A 14,422-nucleotide genomic window follows, 5' to 3' on the forward strand; every position below is an offset into this window, starting at 1 on the left:
CACTGTCTTTTTTTTTTTTTAATATTTTTTATTACATATTTTCCTCAATTACATTTCCAATGCTATCCCAAAAGTCCCCCATAACCTACCCCCCACTTCCCTACCCACCCATTCCCATTTTTTTGACCCTGGCATTCCCCTGTACTGGGGCATATACAGTTTGCGTGTCCAATGGGCCTCTCTTTCTAGTGATGGCCGACTAGGCCATCTTTTGATACATATGCAGCTAGAGTCAAGAGCTCCGGGGTACTGGTTAGTTCATAATGTTGTTTTACCTATAGGGTTGCAGATCCCTTTAGCTCCTTGGTTACTTTCTCTAGCTCCTCCATTGGGGGCCCTGTGTTCCATCCTATAGCTGACTGTGAGCATCCACTTCTGTGAAGAAACACAGTCTTAAAGAATACAGTGGACATTCATGGCCAGGGAAAGGAGAGTTATATGCTCTTTTTAACTTGGGCATTTTAAAGCAGTTTGAGATTCATGGTTTCTTAGGGGTCTGGGTTACAGACTCCTTCATGCCTTTCATATTAGCTTGTATCCCTAAATATTTCATTTATTAGTCTAGTGTTATATTCTTAATTTCTTTTAATGATGTGAAGGGACCTATGTCACCTTGAGCTAAGGACTAACACGTGGATGTGACAGTTGGCTTACTTACCTACATCACTGTCGTCCTCCTTTCAGTAAGGTCTCAGAATTGTTGGAGTAAGAGCTGTGTCTCATTTGTCTTAACTCAAATGGATTGATATGTGGTGGTTTTTAAAATGAAGAATTCAGTGAGCCAAATAAAATAAATTACAAATCACTTCTGTTTTGGACATCTCTAGTTTTATTTGGCTTACACACACTACAGATAATAACAATTTGATTTTGTTTTTAATGAATACAACCAACTGCTGGATGAATATGTTCTTAAAGTTCTTGTTCATCCTGTTTCCAAATGTTCCATTAACAAAATGTCAGTCTCAAATACATTCTAGTCATTATCCCTAGCAATGCAGTTTTGTTTATTTCCTGGAATAACACAATTGCACAAGACTGAACATTAAACACAAAATTGCCTTCACTGTTGAAGTTCAGGATTTGAAGTCAGCTGTCAGCCTAGTTTTGAGAAAAGGGATGTCACAAATGCTGGTCCTCCTGTCACAACAAACTTGCTAGTCACTTTTCAAACACAACAGAAATAATAGAATACAATAAAATACAACTCCCAGAATGCTTCTAGTGGGGGCGGGGGAAATTTAGTCGGTGTGTGTGTGTGTGTGTGTGTTTTAGTAAACTAAAATGTAATTTGGTTTATATGGTAAATTATCTAATAAACACAGATTATTATTGGTAACCTGATTCCTTTGCTGACTAACATGGGTAGATAGAACTCCACCTGTGGACCCGCTACTTTACATTAGTTAAGGAAGATGCTACGGTATAATATATTTTTGTATTTCATCAGTTTTTTTTCTTTTCTGGTTCTATATCTATCTATCTATCTATCTATCTATCTATCTATCTATCTATCTATCTATCTGCCCGTCTGTCTATTTCCCAAGAGAAAGTTACTCTGCAGTCTTTCTAAGTAATTCATTATAACAATTAAAATTCTTAAGCTAAAAAATTTAATTTCATGGGGAACTTTTGCTCAATATATGCAATTAATTTTCATCAACTTTATTACTGAGAGTTCCAAATTGGTTAGGTTTACAGTAATCTGATGCTGAAGACCAAAGAGGGGGTCTATATCTCACAAGAAGATGCCATTTAGTTGGGAAGCAAATGTGATCAGATTTGAGCAGTGAGTATTCTTGTCTTGACACAGAGTCAGGAATGTACCTAGGAAGGAGTATATACTGAGAAGAGATCAGAAAATTAGTGTGGTTTTGCAAATGTTGTCTTGGACTCTTGCCTACTAGTAGCTAAAGAGCATCTCTGAAAACCAACAGACTTCATTTAGAGAGTGTGGCTATAAATTCTTTTATCAAAACTGAATTCCTTTCCAGCAGGATGGTCTGTTAATTCACCTCCTTGTCACAGAAACCCCCCCCCCAACTCTTGGTGCCCATGCTCCACACGTTTAAATCCCTGTGATATTTCAGTTTTCAACTATCACAGTGTCAGAGAGAGTCACTAAGCAACTGTGAGGTAACTAAGATTAATTTCCTCTAACTAGCTGGAATATCAAGTAAATATTATGGCATAATGAATTCGTGTACACACGTTACACTTATTCAGCAGTACATTTTGCATGAGATTCTGGCATTTAGTCAGCGGTACTTTTGGAAACCTGCATGCTAGTTAACACAGAGCCCAAAGGTGTGAACAGAGATGAAAGTTCCAGGCAAGGGTTCAGGAAGATGGCTCCCTTGGTAAAGTTCCTTCTGTGTAAGAATAAGGATGTAAGAATGTGTTTGGATCCCCAGAACCCAGAAGAAAGCTGGGTATAGTGGGTGGGAGGGAGAGCAGAATTGGCAGGGTTTGTGGGCCTGTCATTCTAATGCGTTCAGTGAGACATCGCATCTCAAACAATAGTACAGAGAGTGAAGACACAAGTACACACATAAGTGAGTGTACCTATACACACATGTATACATATAACTACACTATACACACATACATGCATATAGGTATACTACACACACACATATGCACACACATATACATACAAATGTGAATGTACCTATACACACATGATGCATACATACACTTACACTTCATGCACATACATGCATATACCTATACTAAATACACAAGCATATACACAAGTGATTGTACCTATGTAAACATGTACACATATACTTACACTACACACACACACACACACACACACACACACACACTTGCACACACATTTTTAAAATGTTCCAAGTCTCATACAAGTTTCAGTGGATGGAGAGAAAATCAACTGAGTAAATTTTATAAAATGTTGAATGCATAAAGAATGAGAATCCTTTCTGGGAGCAGTGAGCATGAGCAGTGAGAGTGAGCAGGGAGTGTGAGCACACACACACACACATATATATGGTATTAGGTTTATTTGACCATCTATCTTCATAAGAAGGAATAAAAGTATTTACTAGGAAAAATTCAAATGTACTCACTCTGAGATGTACAGATGATTTGAATGAGAACAAGCAATTCTGTTGTTTATCTTTAACTGGTGGTGTTTTTAATGTTCATTATGGTGTTTATTTATATTTGGTATTGTTTTTAATGTTTAATTTAGTGTTTACTTTTTAATGGGTGATGTTTTTCCTAATCTTCGTGTCTTCTCTTGCTCTGCCATCATTCAAGACTTCTAATGAGGGTGAGAGAGCAAATGCATGCAGCAATCTGTGTTTGTGGGATGGAAGCAAGAACACAGTGATTAACAGTATCATTCTTGTTAATTAGATTTTCTACAGCTTAAGTAAAGGTCTTTGTTACTATTTCCAGCTAATAACCCCAAGGAGAAAAGACATCTCTGATGTCATCCCTCTCCTAAGAGGGCCTGCTGCTACAGAGGGCTTGAGTTAGAGGATTCCTCAATAGGAAAAAATGATTAAAAAAAAAAAGCAAAGCTCCCTTCATTGAAGGAAATTATAATAGCTCAAGGGGTAGGGTGTTCTAGAGTCTAAGAGATTTTGAAAGTAATGTAATTTCTGATAAAAAAGAAAAGACCAATGCCATTACTATTACTTTCCAAAGAAAAATTTCCTTAATGTTTCCGTCAAGAAAGTGTCTTTCAAACAGTCTATACCTTGATAAGTCAGTAATTAAAGATGATTATTAGTAAAAGGCTTAATAGGAAATTATGCTATATGAAGTCTTTTGCATAATATACATTCTTCCTACTAAAAAGGTATTTAATAATAAGAAACTGCTTTTGTTGGTCCTGTATACATGAAAACTTGTTTGACTTGGTGTGAATACATCTCTGAGCACCAAGTGTTATTTGAACAACTTTCAAACAACTAATATAGACCTACTCATAACTTTTTATTTACTTTTATTTATTTATTTATTTTTGAGACAGAGCCTTGCTACATATATAGCTTAGGCTGACTTAGAACTCTCTGCCCTCCGATGGGGATTACAGGTATACACCACATTCCCGGAGCCCAGAACTTTCTTTAAAACTGTGTCACCTTGTACATGTAATTGCTGTGCAGCAGAGGCCATATCACATAAAAATGCAGTTCTAGTAGGTTGAACCAAATTCTGCTTGGAGAACCAGCTGGGGAAAGGCTAGAATGGCCTTCATCAGGGTCCCTGCCACTTCACAGCTTCCCTAGCCGAGTCCCCTCTTCAGAGGCACTCAGTACCCTCTACCTTCTTCCTTAATCTCCCAAGGGAATCAGGCTTGAACGTTAGGCAGCTCTAAAGATGAGGTTGTGTTGAACCCACAAAATAAAAAAAAGTCTGGGAATCAGTTGGTGCATGGCTTTTAAACTGAAATTTGAGCCCCAAAGAATATTTGCGGTTGAATCCCAGGCTAGTAAGTACTCAAGCCTCAGTCAGTTATTGATAACTAAGTGCAGATTTGTTTCCCAGTACCACTCCTGTGAATGAGAACACAAAAGGCAGCCCTCTCCCGAAGCAACCTGCTTGAGAATACAGGATACATCACCTCACATGAGTTCTTTCTTGCTCAGACAAAACCACGAAAGGCTTTTATGTTAAGATCAATCGAAACATCTTTGCCAGGGCCTCAGTACCTCTGCTGCTGACTTCAGGGGGCGGGCACCTCTTTTGTAACTTCGGTGAGTCCTTTGAAACGGCTGCATGGAAAGGCCAAACGGCCCAAGTCTAGCCCTTCTCCGAAGCAAACCTTTTTAGGGATACATCAGCATCCGGTCATGGTTCTCGTCCATGCTCCGTGCAAAACGAGGCAGTTCGAACTGTGAGTTCCAACAGCAAGGGATGATCCGGTCGACTAAGAGATGCCTGTAATTTAATCGGCATCCCTCCCAAAATAAGAAGCTTCAAATTTCATCCCCATGGGTTTCTTGTCTGGAAAAGCAAAGCAAGCAAGCAAGCAAGCAAGCAAGCAAGCAAGCAAGCAAGCAAGCAAGCAAGCAAGCAAGCAAACTAACACCCACCCCCACCCCCACACCCACCCCAGCAACGACCACAGTCTGAGAGAATGATAATCTCGCAGTGAGAGCTAGTGGAATCCTGAAATGGCAACTAAGAGTTCTAATAGATTGTTTTCTTCAGTTCATTGGATTTGAACAGATTTTTAACCTTTCTCTTTACTCTTGCCAACTGTTCCAAAAATGGTTTGTGTCTACTTGACTCTTTCCCATTTTTCTCTCTTTTTAATAAAAAGATTTGTTTATTTTTATGTGCATTGATGCTTTGCCTGCATGTATGTCTGTGTGAGGGCGTCAGATTCCCTGGAACTGGAGTCACAGATGTGAGCTGCCATGTGGTTACTGGGGACAGAACCTGGGTCCCTTGGAAGAGCAGCCAATGCTCTTTACTAATGAACCATCTCTACAGCTGATTTCTAGCTACTATTTGGTTTGGTAGAATCACAGATGTAAGCCATCATTCAATTTAGAAAAAAAAGGTGATATTTAAAAGAATTTAAATGTTGTAGAAGTGAATATTAGCCCAGAAACTTAGGATACCCAAGATATAAGATTCAATTTGCTAAACGCATGAAACTCAAGAAGAACGAAGACCAAAGTGTGGACACTTTGCCCCTTCTTAGAATTGGGAACAAAACACCCATGGAAGGAGTTAGAGACAAAATTTGGAGCTGTGACGAAAGGATGGACCATCTAGTGATTGCCATATCCGGGGATCCATCCCATAATCAGCTTCCAAACGCTGACACCATTGCATACACTAGCAAGATTTTGTTGAAAGGACCCTAATATAGCTGTCTCTTGTGAGACTAGGCAGGGGCCTAGGAAACACAGAAGTGGATGCTCACAGTCAGCTATTGGATGGATCACAGGGCCCCCAATGGAGGAGCTAGAGAAAGTACCCAAGGAGCTAAAGGGATCTGCAACCCTATAGGTGGAACAACATTATGAACTAACCAGTACCCCGGAGCTCTTGTCTTTAGCTGCATATGTATCAAAAGATGGCCTAGTCGCCATCACTGCAAAGAGAGGCCCATTGGACTTGCAAACTTTATATGCCCCAGTACAGGGGAATGCCAGGGCCAAAAAGGGGGAGTGGGTAGGTAGGGGAGTGGGGGGGTGGGTATGGGGGACTTTTGGGATAGCATTGGAAATGTAAATGAGGAAAATACCTAATAAAAAATTAAAAAAAAAAAAGAAGTTCAAAAGTCAAGGCCAAATCTAGTGACATAACAATGTCATCCTCAGCTATTCTCTGTCTCTAATAAATAAATTAGTAATTTTTTCTGATGAAAAAAAATCAAAACTCAAGATTAAAGTATTGTCAGTCCAGGAGTGGTTCATCTTTAACATCTCTCAACTTGTGATCCAGTTTTAAGTGTGAAGATGGTGGTGGCCTAGCTGGGGGAGCAGCTGGTATTGAGGAGTGATCTTACCTGCTGCTCACCATGCCCGGAGGTCACCATGTTAGTGACATTATATTATATTAACACTTCATGAATGAAAACAGGAAGATTGAGAAAATAGCAGTGCACATCTTAAGTGGACATCTTAAGTGGACACTCCCTGATGCAGGGCAAAAGAGTCCATCACTTCGCTTTATTGTTTTAAATCTAATGTCAGTTTTAAAACTCTATAGGCTAGTTTCTCTTACTGTGCCTACTTTTTGACAGCCTCAGAGCCGGTTGTACACATTGTTAAACAGCATCAGAGCCAGGACCGAAATCTGGGACTTACATCCAACCAGGTCTCTCCCAAGCAACCTGTTTTTAACTGCTACTGTTAGCTATAGTTGTGATTTTATTGGGGGTTTCTGGCCCACCATATTCAGTTTAGCTCCCAAATAAAAGATGCAGAAACCTAGTATTTTTACTAATGAGCTGCAAGCCTAACTGAGCTGGTTCTGAGCTATTCTAACTCAACTCGTCTATTAATAACCAGATAATGCCCAGTTACTCCCCAGCTGTCTGCTTTGTTGCATGTGTGTCCTCAGGATGAGCAAGAGAAGCTCATGCTCATGGTCCATCCTGTCTCCTGGCAACCTTCTTCTCCTTCCCTTGTCCTTCTTCTCGTGGTCGCTACCTGAGACCTCTTAATAGATTCAAAGTCTCACTATCCTCTCTCCTCTGCCTGGTCATGAGCTCTAGCCTTTTGTTCATATCTATCTATCTATCTATCTATCTATCTATCTATCTATCTATTTGTTTATTTATTTATTTATGGGCTAAGGATTTGAATGCATACACTTTATTTGGAGTGAACCAAGGGTTATATAGTTTTGAGGGTAAGAATATTGGCTGATAGCTAAGATACTGAGATCCCTCATTAGTGTGGAGAGTACATGCTGGGTATGTGACCGACTGCCTGTGACCACCCGGTTAGGGGTCACTGGGTTACGTGTTCTGAAGCAGGCACGGAAACAGGGGAGGAGTTAGGCCTACTCTTGCCAGTCTTGGGATGAGATTCTAATCCCTATTTTTGACATTTACAGGGTTTCGACATGTTCAATCTCACCTGGTCCATGCCAATTCCTCTCTTGGCACGGTCCACATGCCCTACATATATGGAACAGAAATGGCAGCAGAGTGAGGCACAGGCTGGCATCTAGGGTCATCAGGCTGGTTCTAGACATATGCAGATAGGGCAGCCTGGCTGTCCTTTGTCCCACCACATCCCCGTGTGCCTTTGGCAGCCTCCGGTGTCTGGGCCATGGATTTTTGTCGAATGCAGAAATGGATGAGGGCTGTCACCTAGCAACCATAGGTATTTTTTGCTTCAAGTATTCAACATCATGTAGAAACATTGGATTGGTGTCTGTATCATCCTGCCAGGGTTTCAAGACTGTTTTCTCAGTTGTGAAATTAGGTGTTTGGCATAGTCAATTGGCAGCTGTGAGACCTGATCTGGTCTGCAGAAGAGCTCTGCTCAGTTTCATGGTGTTGGTTGTTTTTCTGTTTTCTTCATTTGCTCCAGTGAAAATATTTCCAAATAAGACATTTCACATAAAAATTGAAATTTCCAGCTTATCTTTACCGCCACCCCCCCCACCCCCCCATTGCCACGGTTGGCTGAAAAATAAATCCTCTGTCTTCTTCCAAGACAAAGGTAAGCCTTCAGTTCCCATCTGCTCAACCCCCACTCCATCCTCATGCTTGCTTCTCCCAGCCCTGAAATATGTGAGTACCGGTACCCTGGAGCTCACAATTCAAGGGGTCTTTCCAGATACAAAATTGCTTGAATCTCTGATTTAGGTTGTTTCAAGGGAAATGAAAAACTAAAGAATCGTTCAAATACATTAAAGGCTTAAAATACAAGTTTTACTTGGATAACATGACAATCAAATCACCTCAGAGAATTATCATGCCCTTTGTCTCTGTAAATAAATACAATATTATGAAATACATACATACATACATACATACATACATACATACATACATACATTCTCTGAATAAGAAAGCACTAAGTTTGACTCACAAACCTCTCAATTTTGCAGAAAACTTTATGGCTTTTAAAGCCATATCGAAAGAAAGCTTTGTTCCTTCCAAGCCTTGATCAACAGTGCCCCAGCTGCACATGTAAACAGAGCACCTTTGGTTAGAGTACAACATGAAGCCAGTCTATTTACCTAGAGTGGGGTGAAAGTTGAATGTTGCCCTGTGGGTACAGCTGAGGCTGCTGGAATTGGCTGGCTCCTAACACAAAGTTTTTGTAAATTGGAACCTCTTCATATCCCGAAGTCATTAGTAATTGTGCCATTCTTACCAAAGGCTAATAAACTGCACAAGCCTGCTTGCTCTCTGGTGAGCAAAAGAAAAGTTTCAGGGTTATTTGCCCTTCCTCTATTTTATATAGTAATAAAGTAATGAAATCATGTCAAAGAACAACAATCGCAAATGATAAGCAGGATAACCCAAGAAAGAATCCCTTGAATATACAAAGAACTGTAAGCAAATAAAGTTTTGGACTCAGGATGCTGTTATTTTTAAGGACTTTAGAAATATTTTTCTTATGACATGTTCTGATTATACTTTCTCCTCCTCCAGCTCCTCCCAGCTCCTCTTCACCTCCCTACCGACCAAACTATCTCTAAACAGCCAAGCATCTCCCTCTCTCTCTCTTGCTCTCTCTCTCTCTCTCTCTTTCTCAAAAAAAACCCCAACAAAACAACAAACAAAAGTAAGAAACACAAAGACCCATAAAACATTAAATCCAAAAAGAAAATATGCAGAGACCAATACAAACAAACGAACGAACAAAAAGTCCAAACAAAGTGACATGAGACAAAAAGTCCACAACATCACCATTGAGCTTGTTTTGTGTTGGTCAACTACTCCTGGGCATGGGGGCCCACACTGAAATGTGGTTAATATACCTAGTGAGAGTCCATAGGCAAGAATGGATTTATCCTTCAGAGGTAGGTACAAACTACAGATAGCTGCTTGGTTAGTGGTGTGAGGTCAAGTCTGCTTCCCCAACTCAGCACTGAGATTGGTTCAGGATTGAACCTGTGCAGACCTTAAAGGGCATTTTGTCATTTGATTAGTCCAGGGATAATTTGCCAACCAAATGTGTATATGCTGTTTATTGAGATGGTTTTGTTCCCCCAATGCAGCCTTGCAATCACCCGCACTTCACATGTTCTTTGTTATTTAATTCTTGTAACTGAGCCTTTAACTTGGCTTTATTGGGTTAGTAACATTGTGTAATCATATTATATTAGATCAAAAAAGCTCCTAGCATTGTTTTAACTTCTTGGCTTATACATAAAAATGTAATGAAATGAACTTGAAATGTAAAACTTCATTGAATAATTTAGTATAGGTGTAAGGACATAGGAATGTATTTGGAAAATGATAGGATGGTGTGTCATTACAATGAGTATATATACATACACAATGAGTATATATACATACACATAAAATGATAGTAACAATATATAGTATTTGATGGGAGCTGGAGAGATGGCTCAGTGGTCAATGTTGCCCTTGCAGAAGACCTGGGTTTGGTTCCCAGCACCTGTATGGTAGCTCACAATTGTCCAGCTCCAAGGGTTCTGATGCCTTTTTCTGTCAATTGCAGGCAACAGACGTTCATATGGTGCACAGGCATACTTAGAGGTGCAACACTCAGAAGCATAAAATAAAATAAATAATTCTTTTTAAAATGGATAGCATTTGTTGAGTAGGTAATATTACAACCAGTTCTCCCTTTGTTTGATTTAACCTTCATGTTAAGAGTACACAGGTGATTTTCATTTCATTTAAAGCATAAGGCTATTGAAGCCCAGAGAAGATGAGTAAACAGCCCAATTACATGGTTTCTCAGAGATGTAGGGGAAAGTTTAATCCCACCCAAAACTTTCGAGTTGGTTTGTTTCTAGTCAACAGACTCTAACCATCAACCAGACCAATATTTTTTGAGACAGGGTTTCTCTGTGTAGCCCTGGCTGTCCTAGAACTCACTCTGTAGACCAGGCTGGCCTTGAACTTAGAAATCTGCCTGCCTCTGCCTTCCAAGTGCTGGGATTAAAGGCATGCGCCACCACTGCCCAGCTGTTTTTTTTAATTTTGATATGGTCTATTTACCCATATTTGCATTTCTGTTTTACCCCTAACTCTTGGCCAGCGTGCTCACTTATTCTGCCATTTGTTTTATTCCGCTAACCCAACAGCCAACACACACTTCCACCTCTTGAATTATGATGCCCTTTCTCTCATAATTTTTTATTCCTAACTCTTTATCTTCCACATCCTGGAGTTGCATATCTTGATCTCAAATATTGCCTATTCTTCAGCATACACAAGTGATATCTGTGATAGGCACTTCTTGATATTTCCATGTAGAGAGAACAGAGTTCTTAATAGGGTAGGGGTAAAACCTCCTCTGATAAAACTGTTCTTTCAAACTTCCTGGTGCTTTTCTTCTTAAACTAGTCTATAAGAAGCTTGAAGGAAATGTTTAAGGGCAGTGAACTATTAAAATGAGGCCACAGAATGTTGTTTACAGAAGTCTTTTGATAACTGGTATTCAGAGAGGTCCCCCCATCCCCCAGAAATATCCCTTAGCTGTGAGAACTCGATGTCCTGATGGATTAGAAAAGCATCGTACAGGATGCAAATAACAGGAAATCAAGCCAAGTGGCCAGACGCTTGCTGTGCAGTCCCCATAGAACATCATTTGTCAGTATAATAGTCCCCAAGCTGTGTACATCCTCTCTCCTGGGCTTCTCTAGTCGCTTTATTCTTTTGAGTGTTTCCATGCCTTTCTATTTAATGTGCTGTCCCACAGAGAGGAACTTAGAATGGATGCAAAGATGTGTTTGTATGCAAATATTTGCCAACTCAGCTTAGACCCCAAAGGCTGCACAGTGTACCCAGTGGGCCTCAAGTCCACCCAGTGTCTATGGAAGTGGTGCCACCAGAGGGCAGACTTTGATTTCCAGAGCAGGTGGCTTGTGGCCTCTAGTGGAGATGTGGTGGCCATTGGACAGGCCTCAGTTATCACTGACTCCTTGACAACCTCTTCCAGTGTGCTTGTGCAGAATCCTTGAGGCCTAGAAAATACTTGGAAAGATGATGGCCTAGAATGAGCTCATGATTAGATGTTTAGATAAGTGCCAGTTCAGAGCCAACTTGCACCCAACACCAGCTTAGTCTTTTGAAAGGTAACTCAACAGAATTGTGTCTTTTTGTAAAAATCTATGAGTATATAAAGGCAGCATATAATTAACTTACTGCTTTAAAGGTAAAAGTTTTAAATTATCGAATTTAAAGAAAAGTAATGAAATAAGAAGGAAATGAAACCAAAAGACAGGACAGGAAGGGAGGGGAGGGAGAAAAGAGGCTGACCAGCACTCACCAGTTGCAGCATGGTTGACTTCAGGCCCAGGTAGTTGTGTACTGAGACCCATCCCTTGCACTGTAAATTAATTAGCACTCTCAGTGGTCTCAATGCACTAGACCCCAGTAGCCTTCCTCCCACTGTTTTAATGAAATATGCCATATAGTGTATCCTAAAAGGGCACAGTGGCCCTGATTAACAAACACTGGACTGTGGCATAGACACAGGACTTCATCAAAAACTGTAAACAGCACTCCAGAGCTGGACATACTGTTTAGAGACTCAACAGCATATGGATGTTCTCAAAGCCATTCCCTTATCATGACTCTTGTAGAGATCCAAGCAGGTAACACAGTACTCGGCATGTAGTTAATAGTCATCAATAATCGATAAATCGATAAATGTCAGTCTCATTAGCCACAATTTAAGTCTTTTCTATGAATCAGGTACTGTCCCAGAAGTGCAGACTCAAGCAAGTCACTGTGTATTAAGTAAGCTTAATTGGACACTATGTGAGTGTAGCTTTGTGCTGTTATGTAGCTGACAAGATGAACTTGCCATTTCCCTCATTAACATTGTAATCATCTCACAGAGGCTAAGTCTTCCTTCATTTAAGTTCAAAGGGCTGGAAGGTCAAAGGATGCTTTCTTAGCATCCAGAGAGTACTCAGTGTTCCCGAAGTAAACTTAAATGGTTGGCAGGCTCTCCATGTAGATCAAGTTCTGTGTCCACACTGCTCGAAGAGGAGGCTTGAGTGTGACAATCCACTTTCACTCTCTTAATTTGATTTCTAAGTTTCACCCAGTGTATAGGAGATAAGCATCAAAATTAATTGGGGAGGATAAAAATAAACAAATGATCCCAAATAGCTGGGACACTCAGCTGGAACTGATTCCTGCATAGAAACGAAATCATACAGGCTAGCCAAAAAATATTTTGTTTGTAAAGATTAGAAAGTGGGACTAGTGAAGTGGTTCATTGGGGAATGACATGTGCCATCAGGCCTGGTGACCTGAACTGTGTTCTTGGGGTCCACATGGTGAGGAGGGGACAGAGTCCCTGTAGGTTGTTCTCTGGCTTCCGCATGTATTCTGGGGCAGGCACGTCCCTGAAAAAAAAGTAAATTAAAAATTTTTAAAGTTTTAGCTATTTCTATTAAGTCAGCGTACTGGTTTCTTCCAATCCAAGAAGAATCTAAAACTGTACTGTTCTGTTTCTTCTGTTGGGCTCCCCCATAAGCACAGTTGTTTTGGGGTTGGAAGCTGGATTTCAGAGAGCGTGCTGGGCTATATGGAAGAGCAAGAGGATCCTCTTACCCCTTCATGGAGACAGGGTGAGCCCATAAGCTTATGGAGTTTGGGCAGCGTGGACACTGAGAGAGACTGAGTTGAACAACTTTGTTGGTGGGTAATTTAAGCAGAAATAGCTAGTTGGAAGCAGGCCTGAGAAGGGGAGAAACCACAGTGGGAGAGTAAACGGAGAAGGTGACAGTTGTGGTGTGGCACCCAGTGCCCTGGTGCACTGTGGGTCACCTGCCATCTCCCTGGCATAGCACTTCTGGACAGACAGGCTCTTTCTCCCTCACAAATCAAGAAGAGGAGTTTTATTCACATTTAGAAGAGGAAGGAACCATCAGAAGACAAAGTGGTGCGTTGATGCATGTCTTGCTCTTGGAAAGAGTTCCCTTTTGACTCCTGTTCATACTGTACATGAGTACTGGGAATGTATTTTAATTTCAAGTTGACGTGTGACATCTGGTTACTCATTAATTGCTGTTACAGGAAGCCAAAGTCACCGCCAGCAACAGCTCATTTTAGTTTGTGAGTGGCAGAGGGCTTTGCCTTTGATCCCAGCTCCCGTGCCTCTTGTCACAGGCTATTTATTAGGAAGTGCAAGGACCTCAGTGTTGAGAGGCAGTGGGGCGGCAAGTGACAGGCAGGTAGAATGATCTGTATTGCATTGTTTTAACTACAGTCAATGGTGTAGGATTTGCATCTTAAAATTATGCACAATTCAAGGGGAATTATCAAGGCTGGCAACGTTGCCCAGTCCACACATATTTTTAACAGTCTCTCAGTTTCTTGCTACAGGTCTACCCCCTTGTTCTTGATTTAATTTATTTTGTTTCTGATACTGTGTTCAGCACCCCAATCTCTCTGTTGCAATTTGCTTGTAGTGAAAGGGATTAGTTATTTACACCCTAGCATAAATTTAAGAACACCAAGAAAAGTCATGAGATAGGCATGCCTGGTTTGTCTTCACAGCCCGGCATAACAACATTCTTTTTTTAAAACTATATGATCGAATTCTTGGAATAATCTCATGCTTTAAGTTAGTTTACAGTTTTGCACTTGACTACATTCATGGCTGTCCTCACACAGTCCACGGGGTGGACATGCCTGCTAGGGCCTCGTAGCCCCTCATTTCCTGTTGCCAATGGCACTGTATGTCAGAGTAGTGCCCGTTTGTCACTTTAGCATCATCCATTACAAACAGTTTCCAAATTGGAAAAA

At 40.6% G+C, this 14,422-nt stretch overlaps 1 protein-coding gene across 4 annotated transcripts in view; it reads left to right on the forward strand.

The window, feature by feature from the left end:
* The window catches only part of Agtr1a (angiotensin II receptor, type 1a), a 46,512-nt gene that overhangs the window by 11,124 nt on the left and 20,966 nt on the right, over positions 1-14,422 (forward strand). The gene's annotated exons all lie outside the window — the stretch shown is intronic.

This window comes from Mus musculus, chromosome 13, assembly GCF_000001635.26.
Source record: "Mus musculus strain C57BL/6J chromosome 13, GRCm38.p6 C57BL/6J".
Lineage (NCBI taxonomy): Eukaryota > Metazoa > Chordata > Mammalia > Rodentia > Muridae > Mus > Mus musculus.